This window comes from Macaca thibetana, chromosome 2, assembly GCF_024542745.1.
Source record: "Macaca thibetana thibetana isolate TM-01 chromosome 2, ASM2454274v1, whole genome shotgun sequence".
In the NCBI taxonomy this organism is placed as follows: domain Eukaryota; kingdom Metazoa; phylum Chordata; class Mammalia; order Primates; family Cercopithecidae; genus Macaca; species Macaca thibetana.
The window spans coordinates 39,268,164-39,283,447 of NC_065579.1; the positions used below are offsets into that span (position 1 = coordinate 39,268,164).

The following is a 15,284-nucleotide window of genomic DNA, read 5'->3' on the forward strand; positions in this document are numbered from 1 at the left end:
GTATCTTGTTTTAATAGAGGAATTAGAAGATATATTTATAGAAATGGGACTGCACCACAAATGTTTCAATAAATAAACATCAGTTTAGCAGAAGTCAGATGTCCACAGTCATAGTTTACTATTTTCTTATGAAATACACATTATACTATACAGACAGAGCAAGATTACGTCCCAGAAAAAAAAAAAAAAGAAAGAAAGAAACCTAAGACCTGAAACCATAAAAATTCTAGAATATCAGAAAAACTCTTCTAGACATTGGCTTAGGCAAAGAATTCAGGACTAAGACCTCAAAAGCAAATGCAACAAAAATAAAAATAAATAAATAGGACCTAATTAAACTAAAAAGCTTCTGCACAGCAAAATAATCAGCAAACAGGCAACCCATAGAATGGGAGAAAATATTCACAAGCTGTGTATCTGACAAAGGACTAGTATCCTGAATCTACAAGGAACTCAAATCAGCAAGAAAAAAACAATCCCATCAAAAAGTGGGCAAAAGACATGAAGAGACATTTCACAAAAGAAGATATACAGCTAAAAGCATGAAAAAAATGCTCAACATCACTAATCATCAGGGAAATGCAAATTAAAACCACAATGAGATACCACCTTACTCCAGAAAGAACAGTCATAATTAAAAAGTCAAAAAAAAAAAAAAAAAAAAAAATACCAGACAAACAATAGAGGAGCATGGATGTGGTAAAAAGAGAACACTTTTACACTGCTGGTGGGAATGTAAACTAGTACAACCACTATGGAAAACGGTATGGAGATTATTTAAACTAAAAGTAGAACTACCATTTGATCAAACAATCCCACTGCTGGGTATCTAAGCAAAGGAAAAGTCATTATATGAAAAAGACACATCCACATGCATCTATATAGCAGCACAATTCACAATTGCAAAGATATGAATCCAACCTAAGTGCCCATCAACCAATGAGTGGATAATGAAATAAAGAAAATGTAGTATATATACACCATAAAATACTACTCAGCCACAAAAAGGAATGAAATAATGTCTTTCACAGCTACTTGGATGGAGGTAGAAGTCATTGTTGTAAGTGAAGTAACTCAGGAATGGAAAACCAAATATTGTTATGCTCTCACTTCTAAGTGGGAGCTAAGCTATGAGGACACAAAGGCGTAAGAATGATATAATGAACTTTGGGGATTTGGGCGGTGGGGGAAGGTTTGGAAGGGTGTAAGCGTTAAAAGACTACATACTGGGTACAGTGTACATTGCCTGGGTGACGGGTACACTAAAATCTCAGAAATCACCACTAAGGAATTTATCCATGTAACCAAAAATCACCTGTACTCCCAAAACTATTGGAATAAAAAAGAATGACTTCCTTTAATGTCTCAATAGCCTACTTAATTTTATAGGAAGAAAATGTCTTTGCTGAGACCACTGCTTTATTCAAATACTTAAGAATTTCTGGTCTGTTTCTCCACACCATCAAATATTATTACTATCTCTAGAATTAGTCAACTGCATTTTCTTTTCTTTGCTTTTTTTAAAGACAGGGTCTTGCTCTGTCACCCAAGCTGGAATGCAATGGCACAATCACGGCTCACTGCAACCTCTGACTCCCGAGCTCAGACGATCCTCCCACCTCAGACTCGCAAGTAGCTGGGACTAAGTGCCACCATGTATAATTTTTTTGGGGGGTGGGGGGGGAGATGGAGTTTCGCCACATTCTGGATTACCAGGGTGAGACATAAATGGACATATCCTTTCAGAAAAAAAATCCTAAATGATACTGATGTAATACACAATCCAAATCACTAGGTTGATGACAACCACTAAATTAAAATATACAAAATGATCACTTCCACATTCCAAGTTTTTCTAAAAGAAAAATACTTTCAGAGGAAGCGGTAAGAAATTAATAGCAAGCAGGTTTGATGCATCCGAGGAAATACAAAGAACCCTCCCAACGAGCCATATCACATGTACATATGCTTTAAATGCTATGCCTATTACTATTCACAGCCCTCTGTTCTTCCTCTTGCCTGTAAGTTTACTTTAAAATATCCAAAATTGCCCTATGTTGAAGAGAAACCATTTATTCTTCCCCTGCTTCTCTGTGCTGTTCTACATGCCTATAGTGTGACAGTCCTACCAGTTCCTAATTTTCGTGTACCTCCCAAATTGTTTCTTCTTCTCTATCTAGGATGCTTTGCCTAGAAGATCGTGTTCAGAAAAAATTATTTCTGGATGCTCATGCTATCCTCCATTCCTAATTTTGAGCAATAAAGAACTAAGAAAGACTTGAAGATAAAGGATCACTAAATTAGGTTTTGAATCTCAGTCTGCTGAATAACTAGAAGTACTTAGCCTTTCAAACTCATTCAATTTTCTCATCTGTTAAATGAACATATACAACTAAATTACTTCATTTATTTGTTTTTTATTTGAGACAGAGTCTCGCTCTGTTGCCCAGGCTGGAGTGCAGTGGCGTGATCTTGGCTCACTGCAACCTCGGCCTGCCAAGTTCAAGTGATTCTCCTGCCTCAGCCTTCTGAGTAGCTGTGACTACAGGCACATGCCACCACACTCGGTTAATTTTTGTATTTTTAGTAGAGACGGGGTTTCACCATGTTGGCCAGGCTGGTCTCAAACTCCTGACCTCAGGTGACCCACCCGCTTCGGCCTCCCAAAGTGCTTGGATTACAGGTGTGAGCCATTGCGCCCAGCCTGCTCTCAACTATTTTAAGTCGACATGACAACCCTACCTTGATTTAGTGCATCTTCAGAAAACTTTAAATATTGTCCTTACTTTTTAATATCCAACTTATCAGGAAAAACATATTAAAATATTTTTGTAAAAACTGAATTTCCATCCTTGACCTTTTTGCTTCTTGATTAAAACTTAACCTCTGACACACCACCACCACCACTCCCATCCTCGTGTGTGTGTGTGTATAAAATCCTAACAGGAAATAATTTCTATAAAGTAGTGCTTACCCTACACATTTTCAGATAAATCCTAGAAGTTATTGTATCCTATAATCAAAAGCAGCTCAGTAAAATAAAAAATAAGACAGAAGTATCTGAACTTGCTTCCTACCTCTACCACTTACCAGTCGGTATGCCCCCTGGATGTAAATATATTGAACGTCTCTGAGCATCAACTTTCTCAACTGGAAAAATAAAGGTAACACCTATCTTACAGGAATTCTGTGGGGATTAAAATAGATCATCTAATAAATTTTTCAGTATCCCTGGAATACAGCAATCACTCAATAAAAGGCTTTTGAGAGAATCATTCTACAAACTGCTTCTTTATAGTCACTGAAACTTCAAATGAAAACTGTTAACACAAAATTATCAAGAGCTTCAACAGGATACAGACTAGAAAAAAATTATCAAGAGCTACTTCTACTTCTTTGCCCCCATAGTTTTACTGTGCAGGATAAATCAGATTTTTAACTGCTAAGTCAAACTTAATAGGTATTCTTTTACTTTTTTTTTTTTTTTTTTTTTTTTTTTTTTTTGAGGTAAGCTCACAGCAGTGTCCAACTCCCGGGCTCAACTGAGCCTCCTGCCAGAGCCTCCCAAGTATCTAGGACTACAGGCATGCACCACCATGCCTAGAGACAGAGAGAGAGAGAGAGAGAGAGACAGACAGACAGACAGAAAAAGAGAGAGAGAGAGAGAGAGAGAGACACTCAATGATCTGACAGGTCACTAGCTGACCACAAAGATAACAGAACATAGGCTTCAGTGACCACACACAAATAGCACAGTGGCAAGAGTTCTTCCTTATCAGCAATCACTTTAAATGTAAACAACTTAAAATCGACAATTAAAAAACATAGACTGGGGCTCGGTTCAATGGCTTATGCCTGGAATCCCAGCACTTTGGGAGATCTGAAGCAGGTGGATCACCTGAGGACAGGAGTTCAAGACCAGCCTGGCCAACATGGTGAAACTTGGTCTCTACTAAAAATATAAAATAATTAGCCGGACATGGTGGTGCACACCTACATTCCCAGGTACTCAGGAAGCTGAAGCAGGACAATCGCTTGAACCTGGGAGGTGGAGGTTGCAATCGGCTTAGACTGTGTCACTGCACTTCAGGCTGGGTGACAGCAAAATTCCATCTCAAAAACTAATAAACAAAAAACACAGATTGGCATAAATGATTTTTTTTTTTTTTTTTTTTTTTTTTTGAGATGGAGTCTCACTCTGTCGCCCAGGTTGGAGTGCAGTGGTGTAATCTCAGCTCACTGCAACCTCTGCCTCCCAGGTTCAAGTGATTCTCCTGCCTCAGCCTCCCAAGTAGCTGCGATTATGAGTGCACCATGGGCCGGGCGCGGTGGCTCAAGCCTGTAATCCCAGCACTTTGGGAGGCCGAGGCGGGCGGATCACAAGGTCAGGAGATCGAGACCACAGTGAAACCCCGTCTCTACTAAAAATACAAAAAATTAGCCGGGCGCGGTGGCGGGCGCCTGTAGTCCTAGCTACTCAGGAGGCTGAGGCAGGAGAATGGCGTGAACCTGGGAGGCGGAGCTTGCAGTGAGCCGAGATCGCGCCACTGCACTCCAGCCTGGGAAACAGCGTGAGACTCCGTCTCAAAAAAAAAAAAAAAAAAAAAAAAAAAATGAGTGCACCACGACGCCAGGCTAATTTTTGTATTTTTAGTAGAGACAGGATTTCACCATGTTGGCCAGGCTAGTCTTGAACTCCTGATCTCAGGTGATCCACGTGACTTGGCCTCCCAAAGTGCTGGGATTACAGGTGTGAGCCAACAAGCCCGGCCATGATTTTTGTAAAATGCAACTATATACTAGTTAAAACAGATTCACTTTAGCCTCAAAGACACAAATAACTTAAAAATAAAAGGATGGAATAATTTATATCATGCAAACAGTAACCAAAAGAGAGGAAGGGTAGCAAAACTGATCATAGACAAAACAGATTATAAATCAAAAGTTGTTACAAAAGACAAAGAACGGCCAGGAGCAGTGGCCCATGCCTGTAATCCCAGCACTTAGGGAGGCCCAGGCAGGCAGATCACTTGAGCTCAGGGGTTCCAGACCAACCTGGGAAACATAGCAAAACCCCGTCTCTACCAAAAATACAAAAAATTAGCCAGGCGTGGTGGCATGCACCTGTAGTCCCAACTACTCAGAAGGCTGACGTGAGAGACACGATTGGGCCTGGGAGGTTGCAGTGGGCTGAGATCATGCCACTGTACTCCAGCCTGGGTGAAGAGTGAGACCCTGTCTCAAAAAAAAAAAAAAAAAAAAAAAAAAAAAAAAAGACAAAGAAGAATGCATAGTGATAAAAGGATTAATTCACAAGAAGATATAACAATTACACACAAAACAATGGAGCCCCAAAATTGTGTGCAAACACTGAGAGAACTAAAAGTAGAAAGAGTTCAACAATAATAAACTTCGATACATACTAAACTTCAATATAACAATAAAATTTCACTTTCAATAATAGCTAAAACATCTAGACAGATGATCATTAAGAAAATAAAAATCGGCCAGGCACGGTGGCTCCAGCCTGTAATCCCAGCACTTTGGGAGGCCGAGACGGGTGGATCACGAGGTCAGGAGATCGAGACCATCCTGGCTAACACGGTGAAACCCCGTCTCTACTAAAAAATACAAAAAACTAGCCGGGCGATGTGGAGGGCGCCTGTAGTCCCAGCTACTCAGGAGGCTGAGGCAGGAGAATGGCGTGAACCCTGGAGGCAGAGCTTGCAGTGAGCTGAGATCTGGCCACTGCACTCCAGCCTGGGCGACAGAGCGAGACTCCGTCTCAAAAATAAAAAAAAGAAAAGAAAAATCCTGGCCGGGCGCAGTGGCTCATGCCTGTAATCCCAGCACTTTGGGAGGCCAAGGCGGGCGGATCACAAGGTCAGGAGTTCGAGACCAGCCTGGTCAACACAGTGAAATCCCATCTCTACTAAAAAATACCAAAAAAAAAAAAAAAAATAGCTGGGCATGGTGACAGGCGCCTGTAATCCCAGCTACACACCATGAACAAGTGAGATTTAGCCCAAGAATGAAGGATGGTTTATCATAAGAAAATCAATGTAATACACAATATAAACAGAATGAAGGAAAAATACATGATCATCACACACACACACACATATTTAACAGAGTTCAACATATGATATGGTTTGGCTGTGTCCCCACCCAGATCTTGAATTGTAGTTCCCATAATTCCCACGTATTGTGGGAGGGAAAGATGGGAGATAACTGAATCACGGGGGCGGGTCTTTCCCATGCTGTTCTCGTGATAATGAATATAAGTCTCATGAGATCTCATGGTTTTATAAAGAAGACCTCCCCTGCACATGCTCTCTTTGCCTGCTGCCATGTAAGATGTGACTTTACTCCTCCTTTGTATTCTGCCATGATTGTGAAGCATCCCCAGCCATTTGGAATTGAGTCAATTAAACTTCTTTCCTTTATAAATTACCCAGTCTCGGATATGTCTTTATTAGCAGTGTGAGAATGAACTAATACAACATACTATCATGCTAAAAAACAAACAAATGGCCAGGCACAATGGCTCATGCCTGTAATCTCAGCACACGGGGAGGCCAAGGTGGGAGGATCACTTGAGCCCAGGAATTCAACAACAGCCTCGGCAAGATAGCAAGACCATGTCTACACACACACACACACACAAAAATAGCCAGGGATGGTTGTGCATACTTGTGGTCCCAGTTACTCCAGAGGCTGAAGGGGGAGGATCACTTGGGCTCAGGAAGTCAAGGCTACAGTGAGCCATGATCTGCACTCCAGTCTGGATGACAGAGTGAGACCCTGTCTCAGAAATAAACAAACAAACAAAAAACTTAGGAAACTAGGAACAGAAGGGAGCTTTACATAATAAGATGCATTTATGAAACACCTACAGTTAACATAATACTCAATGGTGAGTAACTAAAAGCTGTCCCTCTAACATCAGAAAAAAGACAAGAATGCCCACTTTCAACACTGCTAGCCAGGTGAGGAAAGAATTTAAAGGCATCCATACTGGAAAGGAGATGTGTAACTATCTCTAGTCGCACATGACACGATCCTATATATAAAATATTCCAAAGCATCAATAAAAAAATCCCCACTAAACTGATAAAAAATTGAGCAAAGTTGCAGGGTATAAGAACAATATACAAAAATCAGTTGTGTTCCTACACAAAATGAACAATCCAAAAAGGAAAGATAACAAATTTACAATAACATCCAAAAATTAAAATATCTAAAAATAAATTTAACCAAGAAAGTGAAAGATTTGTAAAGTGAGAACTACAAAACACTGTTAAAAGAAATTAAGATTTAATTAAATGGAAAGACATGTAACATTCCCAGATTAGAAGATCATTTAATATTGCTAAAACGGCAATACTCTACAAAACAATGTACAGATTCGGTGCAACCCCTATCAAAATTCCAATGGCCTTTTTTGCAAAAATGGAAAGTCCAATCCTCAAACTCATACAGAATTGCAAAGAGTCCCAAACAGTCAAAATAATATTGAAAAAGCACAATAAAATTTGAGACTAAAACTTTCCAATTTCAAACTTACTACAAAGCCAAGGGAGTCAAAACAGTGTGGTATTGGCATAAGGACAGAAATATAGACCAATGGAACAGAATGAGAGTTCAGAAATACACTCACGCATCTATGGTCAACTGATTTTTTATAAGGGTACAAGGCAATTCAATAGGGAAGAAACAGTCTCTTCAACAAATGGTATTGGGATAATGTGATACCCACATGCAAAAGAATGAAGTTGGACCCTTATCTCACACCATACTAAAAGTTAAATCAAAATGGGTCAGTGGCCTAAATATAAAGGCTAAAATTATAAGCTCTTAAGAGGAAACACACAAGTAACCTACTCCACTGGATTTGGAAATGGTTTCTTACATGACACCAAAAGCCCATGTACCTAAAGAAAAATTATATAAACTGGACCTCATCAAACTTAAAAGCTGTGTGCATCAAAGGACATTATCAAGAAAGTTAAAAGACAACTCACAAAATGAGAGAAAATATTTACGGGTCCAGTATCCAGACTACATAAAGAACTCTTACAACTCAACAACAAAAGACAAACGAGCCAATTTACAAATGGGCAAAGGACTTGAAAAGACATTTTTCCAAAAAAGATATACGAATGGCCAACAAGCACATGAAAAAATGTTGAGCTTCATCAGTCATTAAAAGAATGCAAGTCAAAACCACAAAGAGATACTACTTTATAACTTTAGAATGAGGTATTAGTCCATTTTGTGCTGCTTATAACAGAATACGTGACTGGTAACTTACAACAAAAAGAGGTTTATTTCGTTCAAGGTTCTGCAGCCTGAGAAGTTCAAGGGTTCAAGGGCATGGATCTCTGGCTTCTGGCGACAGCTTCTGTGCTATTTTACAACATGGCAGGGAAGGTCAATGGGAAAGTGGACACATGCAAAGACGGGAAAGCCTGAGGGATGTCATGGCTTTACAACAACACACTCTTGCAGGAATTAATCCATTCCCTCAAGAATTAATACAGTCTCTAGAAAGCAACAATTCACTCACTACAGTGAGAACAGCAGCAGCAATTCATGAAGTATCTGCCCTCATAACCCAAATACTGCCCAATAGGCCCCACCTCCCAATATCACCACACTGGGGATCAAATTTCAACATGAGTTTTGGCGGTACAAACAAATCATATTCAAACAATAGCAGGCGGCTATATTTTTTTGAAAAAGTAAAATAGCAAGTGTTGGCAAGGATATGAAGCAATAGGAGCTCTCATATATTACCGGTGGAAATGTAAAATGATGCCAGCCACTGTCAAGAACAATTTGGCAATTTCTCAAAAAGATAAAAAGAATTACCACGTGATCCAGAAATTCTACTCCTAGGTATACACCCAAGAAAAATTAACATATATATCCACACAGCTATTTGTACATAAATGTTAACAGCAGCATTATTTATTACAGACAAAAGGTGCATTAACAGATGAACTAAGAAATAAATGTGGTATATACATACAATTGAATGTTATTTAGCCATAAAAATTAAGTACTAATATATGCTATAACTTCAATAAGCATTGAAAACATTATGCTAAGTAAAAGAAGCCACATATTATATAATTTTATTTTTAAGAAATATAATAAGCAAATCCATAGAGACAGAAAGCATATTAGTGATTGCCAGGAGATTGGGGGGAGGGTGTCAAGGAAATAGGAAGTGATTACTTAATGGATATGAGACGCTCTTTTGGTATAATGAAAACATTTTGAAACTAGAGATAATAATTGCACAACACAATTGCACTAAATGTCACTAAATGGTATACTTCAAAATAGTTAAATATATGTTATGTGAATTTCATCTCAACAAAAAAAGGCTCAATACTGGAAAGCCAATATGAAATATCAAACAGTAATATGAAATAAACAGTTTCATGGCTTACTATATTGGTATTACTATTATATAGCTACTTACAGTTGTTAGGTGCTTAGTTTCACCCCTCCCATCCCATTCGTCAACAAGTTATTTATAGTTAAAAGCCATGGAATTTTTGTAATATGTAGTAAATCCTGACAATTATTTAAGTTGGGATACAGTGGCACAATTATGGCTCACTGCAGCCTCAACCTTCGATGATGAATCAACCCTCCCACCTCAGCCTCCCAAGTAGTTGAACCACAGGCATGTACTACCGCACCTGGCTTTTTTTTTTTTTTTTTAAAAGACAGGATCTCGGCCAGGTGCGGTGGTTCACATCTGTAATCCCACCACTCTGGGAGGCTGAGATGGGATCACATGAGGTCAGGGGTTCAAGACCAGCCTGGCCAAGATGGTGAAACCCTGTCTCTACTAAAAATAAAAGAATTAGCTGGGTGTGCTGGCACATGCCTGTAGTCCCAGCTACTCAGGAGGCTGAGGCAGCAGATTCACATGAACCCGAGAGGCAGACGTTACAGTGAGCCAAGATCATGCCACTGCACTCCAGACTGGGCGACAGAGCAAGACTCTGTCTCCAAAAAAAAAAAAGGAAGATCGGGTGTCATTATGTTGCCCAGGCTGCCTAATTTATAACTAACTTAAATGAAGTCAAATTTATTATATAGAAAAGCAGGTTACTATATCATTTACATAGAAGAACTCCAGTTATTTCTGAGTTTCAGTGAATTTTTCTCTAATCAATGAAGGGGCCTGGCTCACTCCTATAATCACAGCAATTTGGGAGGTCGAGGCAGGAGGACCGCTTGAGGTCAGGAGTTCAAGACCAGCCTGGGCAACATCATGAGACCTATCTCTAAAAAAAAATAAAATAAAATTAGCTAAGCATGGTGGCACACACCTGTTGTCCCAGCTACTAGGGAGACTGAAGTAGGAAGATCACTTGATCCCAGAAGTTCAAGGCTATCGTAAGTTATAATCAAGCCACCTCATTCCAGCCTAGGCAACAGAACAAGACCCTCTCTCTTAAGAAAAAAGGTGGGGGGCCGGGCATGGCGGCTCACACCTCTAATCCCAACACTTTGGGAGGCCAAAGCGTGTGGATCACCTGAGGTCAAGAGTTGGAGACAAGCCTGGCCAACATGGTGAAACCCCATCTCTACTAAAAACACAAAAATTAGCTGGGCATGGTGGCACACACCTGTAATCCCGCAACTGGGAAGGCCAAGGCATGAGAACTGCTTGAACCCAGGAGGCAGAGGTTTCAGTCAGTCAAAATTGCAACACTGTACACCAGCCTGGGCAACAGAGTGAGACTCCATCTCAAAAGATAACATAACATAATATAACATAACATAACATAACATAATATAACATAACATAACATATTAAAAGGTGGTGAGGAGGGATTGGAAACTCCAGATAAGTATCAGACTTTATTCATAAAACAATACAACAGCATTTGGCGGGGCTACATATGCCCCTGGAAACAAGCTGGGGTTTTGGTTCTTTTTCCTTCCTTTCTGGATAATCTGTCCTTAAGACCCAGAAAAGTTCACCCAAACACAATTCCAACATTAAGTTTTTGTAAAAATGCTTATTGACTTTCACACAGTAATACAGTCTGTTATTATGATGGTTTTCCAGGAACGAAGCTGCTAAAATTTTGTTTTATCATTCTCTTCTCCATACTATTTTATTTTCCTTGTATTCTGATCCTTTTCTTCCTATTATAGTGCTCCAATTCCAGAGCTCCGGTTCAAGAATTCAGAAATAAGCATTTTTCTGTCTCTCTCACAAACAACACTATGCACTATTAAGCCTACCCCATACTTTGCTTCTCCTCCATAGTAACAGAATTTCAAGTCTTTTAACTTTACTTCCACTGAAACAAGATTGCAATGTGCATACTGTATTTCACTTCAATGTTGCTTTAATTATAGCCCCTCCCCCATTCCAACCATGGAGCAGAAGAAACTACCTAACCCAAAATAAAGTTTGCCAAGAAGAAAAATCTAAAACTCAAAAATAGTAAATAAACCATTTTATTTAACCAACTACTTTCATGAATAGATTAAAACCATAAATGAAACAAAATGCCAAAGTCCCCCTATCAAAAAAAAAAAAAGAAATAAGTGAAATGGTCATGTTATGGTTTTATTTCAATATACGATACTTTACCCAGTCTTGCTTGAAAACAAAAAGGAAAATGATATCATCAGAAGCAGTTATTTGTGTACCATCCTGGACTCCCTCTGGCTTTATAAATACTGGAGATGCTTTAGGCAATGACTTAAACCTATTATAGAATATAATTTTTCACAAAAACCTTTGCTATAAAACTCCTGGTTAAAGTACGACAATTTCTGAAATCCCACTTACAAAAAGAAAAATATATATATATACTTACTATGGCATAAATAAATCAAGTATCTAAGAATAAATCTAACAAAAGATATGCAAGACTTTTAACTAGAAAACCATAAAGGATGTCAATTCTGACCATCCCAAAATTGATTTAAGCCAACAGTATAATTCCAACCAAAAGCCCAAAAGGGTCTGTGGTTTGGAGGTTAAATTGGTTTCTCTGTTTATTTATGGGGAGAAATTAATGCAGTGATTCTACAATGTACATGGAAATGCAAAAGAACAGACTAGCAAATCTTTAAAAAGAACAAGCTGGGCAGCCTGAGTAACATAGGGAGATCTTATCTCTACAGATAATTTTGAAAATAAGGCAGGCATGGTGGCTCACACCTATGGTCCCAGCTACTCCGGAGGCTGAGATAGGAGGATCATGTAAGCCCAGGAGGTCAAGGCTACAGTACACTGTTATCACACTACTGCACTCCAGCCTGGGAAAGAGTGAGACCATATTTCAAGGAAAAAAATAAAAAGGAGACTTATTCTACAGAATATTTAGACTTATTATTAAGCTCACTAAATAAGGCAGTGATACTGGTACAAGGTAACAGGATAAAGGCCCAGACACATAGCACACATCTATGGACATGACTTATGAATACACGACGATGCAGAGTGATAGCAATTTTTTTATTTGTTTATTCATAAATGGTGCTGGAACAATTAGATATCCATTTGAAAAAAAATAAAACTTGACCTAAAAACTACACACACAAAAAAATCTATTCCAAGTGAAGTACATATTACATATATAAATGAGAGAAGTAAATAAAAGTTTATAGATGATGTGAAGAACTCCATGACCTACAAGGAAAAAAGAAAATTTTTAAACAGGACACAAAAAAGCACTGTTTAATGGAAAAAAACTGACATATGTACCTATGCAGATAATTTTTTTTTTTTTTTTTTTGAGATGGACTCTTGCTCTGTCGCCAGGCTGGAGTGCAGTGGCACGATCTCGGCTCACTGCAACCTCCACCTCCTCAGTTCAAGCAATTCCCGTTTCAGCCTCCTGAGTAAATGGGACTACAGGCGCACGCCACCACACCCAGCTAATTTTTTCTTCATCACGTTAGCCAGGATGGTCTCCATCTCCTGACCTCGTGATCCACTTGCCTCGGCCTCCCAAACTGCTGGGATTACAAGTGTGAGCCACTGCGCCCAGCCTACAGAGAACTTTTCTGCACCAAAAGATACCATATAAAAAGGCACCACAGGCAAACTACAGAATGCGAGAACACATAAGTAACCTACTTAAAACTGACAAATGCCTTATATTAAGAATATATAAAAAGCTGCTATGAATCAAAATACACATAATTAAAAATAAAAACCGATAAGCGATGAGAGCAATCACTTTACAGAACAGGACATCAAAATGGTCAGCACTGAGATGCTCAAACTCATTAGTAGCCAGAGAAAGTGCAAATTAAAGCCATCAAAAATGGCTACAATTTTCAAAGACTGGCAATAATGTGCACTCGGGAGAATATAAAAGGGAATTCTCATATGCTGTTGGAAGAAAAGTTTGGTAAAACCACACTGGAAAACAATTTGGCCTTTTCTACTTACAACATATCTTATGACCGAGAGGTTTCGATCTTAGATATATATCCAATAGAAATGGCTTCACATGTGCATTAAAAAACACGTATGAGGCCGGGCACCGTGGCTCACGCCTGCAATTCCAGCACTCTGGGAGGCTGAGGCGGGTGAATCACCTAAGGTTAGGAGTTCAAGACCAGTGTGGCCAACATGGCAAAATCCCATCTCTACCAAAAAAATAAAAATTAGCCGGGCGCGGTGGCAGGTGCCTGTAATTCCAGCTACTCGGGAGGCTGAGGCAGGAGAATCACTTGAACCCAGGAGGTGGAGGTTGCAGTGAGTCAAGATTACCCCACTGCACTCCAGGCTGGCAACAAAAGCGAAACTCCGTCTCAAAACAAAACAAAACAAAACCACAAGAGTGTTCTCAGCAGTAATACTTACAATGGTCCCAAACTAAAAATAATCTAATATCCATCAAGAATAGAATGGATAAATGTGGCTTAATTACACAAGTATATAGTTCATAAAAATGAACTACCGGTCCCACAACATGAATGAATCTCACAAACAATACTGAGCCAAGAAAGCAAGACACAAAAACTAGTGTGCAGAAAAACTACTGTAGTTTTAAAAAAAAAAAGTATGTGTAAAACATATATATAAACTGAGATGATGGCCGGGCACAGTGGCTCATGCCTGTAATCCCACTACTTTGGGAGGCCGAGGCAGGCAGATTACCTTGAGGTCAGGAGTTCGAGACCAGTCTGGCCAACGCCGCAAAATGTTGTTTCTACTAAAAATTTAAAAATTAGCTGGGTGTAGTGGCGCATGCCAGCAGTCCCAGCTACTCAGCAGGCTGAAGCAAGAGAATCGCTTGAACCTGGGAGGTGGAGGTTGCAATGAGCCGTGATCGCGCCACAGCACTCCAGTCTGGGCAACAGAAAGAGACTTCATCTCAAAAAAATAATAATAAAAATTAAAAACATAAATTGATTTGAGTTTTCATGGTTCACTTTTCATTGTTCATCTCACTTAAATCATGGCGGGTGTGGTGGCTCACACCTGTAATCCCAGCACTTTGGGAGGTTGAGATGGGTGGATCACCTGAGGTTAGAAGTTCAAACCAGCCTGACTAACATATAGTGAAACCCCACCTCTACCAAAAAAAAAAAAATACAGGCCAGGCACGGTGGCTCAAGCCTGTAATCCCAGCACTTTGGGAGGCCAAGACGGGCGGATCACGAGGTCAGGAGATCGAGACCATCCTGGTTAACACGATTAAACCCCATCCCTACTAAAAAAAATACAAAAAACTAGCCAGGTGAGGTGGCGGGCGCCTGTAGTCCCAGCTACCTGGGAGGCTGAGGCAGAAGAATGGCGTAAACCTGGGAGGCGGAGCTTGCAGTGAGCTGAGATTCAGCCACTGCACTCCAGCCTGGGCAACAGAGTGAGACTCCGTCTCAAAAAAAAATACAAAAAGTAGCCCAGCGTGGTGGTGGGTGCCTGTAGTGCCAGCTACTTGGGAGGCTGAGACAGTAGAATTATTTGAACCCTGGAGGCGGAGGTTGCCATGAGCCAAGATCACGCCACTGCACTCCAGCCTGGGCGACAGAGCAAAACTCCGTCTCAAAAAAAAACAACTATATTCCTGCCAGGCATTGCGGCTCATGCTTGTAATGCCAACACTTTGGCAAGCTGAGGCAGGAGGAGCTCTTCAGGCCAGAAGGTTGAAGCTGCAGTGAGCCATGATGGCACCAATGCACTTCAGCCTGGACAACTAAAGTGAGACCCTGTCTCTTTAAACAAACAAAAAACCCTATATTCTAATTAGCCAACCAATCAAATTATCAAAGTAACC

The 15,284-nt window shown here is 39.9% G+C and overlaps 1 protein-coding gene across 2 annotated transcripts in view; it reads right to left on the reverse strand.

The window, feature by feature from the left end:
• The window catches only part of STAG1 (stromal antigen 1), a 398,006-nt gene that overhangs the window by 349,585 nt on the left and 33,137 nt on the right, over positions 1–15,284 (reverse strand). Inside the window, exon 2 of one of the 2 annotated variants that reach the window (XM_050779585.1) lies at positions 10,136–10,310. The exons of the other annotated variant lie outside the window; for it this stretch is intronic. The gene's annotated coding sequence lies outside the window, so the exon portion shown is untranslated. The remainder of the gene's footprint in view (positions 1–10,135; positions 10,311–15,284) is intronic. 2 annotated transcript variants of the gene reach the window in all.